Source organism: Chrysochloris asiatica, unplaced genomic scaffold (genome assembly GCF_000296735.1).
Source record: "Chrysochloris asiatica unplaced genomic scaffold, ChrAsi1.0 scaffold00305, whole genome shotgun sequence".
NCBI lineage: Eukaryota > Metazoa > Chordata > Mammalia > Afrosoricida > Chrysochloridae > Chrysochloris > Chrysochloris asiatica.
The window spans coordinates 2,734,163-2,735,717 of record NW_006408823.1 but is presented as its reverse complement, the minus strand read 5'-3'; positions in this window follow the sequence as shown (position 1 = coordinate 2,735,717).

The following is a 1,555-nucleotide window of genomic DNA, read 5'->3' as shown; positions in this document are numbered from 1 at the left end:
CGATGTCCTTCTCCAGGGACTGGTCCCTCCTGATAATATGTCCTAAGTATGAGAGATGATGTCTGGCCCTCTGAGCTATGAACAAGCATTCTGGCTGTACTTCTTACAACACAGATTTGTTTATTCTTCTGGAAGTCCATGGAATTTTCAATATTTTCCTCTAACACCACAACTCAAATGCATCGATTCTTCGATAGTCATCCTTATTAATTGCCCAAATTGCATGTGCATATAAGGCTATTGCAAAGACCATGTTTTGAGTAAGGAGCACTTTAGTCCTCAAACGGACATCCTTATTCTTCAACACTTTGTACAGGTCTTGTGCAGTAGATTTGCATAATACAATACATAGTTTGATTTCTTGACTGCCGCTTCCATGAGTGTTGATGAGTGCAAGTAGTACTCTGTTTTGAAACTTTTTAGTGTGAATTGAGTGAAGGTTTACAGACAAGATCATCAGTTTTACATTCAACAAATCATATACTTTTTTTTTCATGTCAACGATTGCAATCCCCTCCAAGCAACAACAGGTGTTCTGCTTCCTTCCTGTGGTTTCTATCTCCATTCCATCTACCTTCCCATCCCTTCTCAACTTTGCCATTAGGAAAAAATTGTCCTTTTGATTTTGGATGAGTGACCACTCCATGGTTAGCAGACCTTACTTATGTTATTGCTCCTTCCGCTGTACCCTTTAGAGACCTGTCTACTTACTGGCTGAAAATTGAGCCATGAGGATGAGTTCCTTTCCAGACCTAAAAGGTGGTTGAGGGCCATCATCTCAGGTTCCTCCAGTCTCTTTCTGACCAGTAAACTCAGTGTTTTAGGAGAGGAAGGTAGTGAAACTAAGAGATTTTGACAGGGAATGAGGGAAATGAGGCAGGGAAGGGAAGGACATCAATTAAGAGCCTGCTCACAATTCAGTTCTCACTTTGGAAAACTGGGGACCACTCCATCAAGGAATTCTGGGAGCCTGTGTAGACCACGGCCCCCATGTTTATCTCAAACAAAGGGCAAGGGTACTGGAGTGTGTCGATACCTAACCTACTCCCTTCATCATTGGTTGAGGTTACTGGTGGAGGTGGGCATTAATTTGGTGCCATTTCCAGCATGAGTATAGGCAGAGTGGGTGCCCCAATGACTGAACAATACCCTCAAACAATGAGCTCCAGGCACTGGCATTTGGAGGTTCAAACTGCTGCAGGTTGATGGCAGACGCCTAGGCATATGGGAACAGGATGGCAATGCCAGCATCTCCTATGTTTTTGATGCCCCCATGAGGACCTAAGGGACAATTGTGACTTTTCAGGAGTGGTCAGGAAGGTGCCTAGCAGAAATGAAAAGCTCCTATAACCATCTTCACTGCTGATGCTCTGCTGACTGAACGTTCAAATGTCCTGTGGTTCTCAAACTCTGGTGAACATAAGAATGATGCGAGTTGCTTGTCAACATTCAGGTGCTTGGGGTCCATACTGGAGATTATTATACAAGGAGTCAGGGGCAGCATGGAGTTCTGGGACCCTGACTTTGGAAATGTCCCTCCAACACACACACAAGG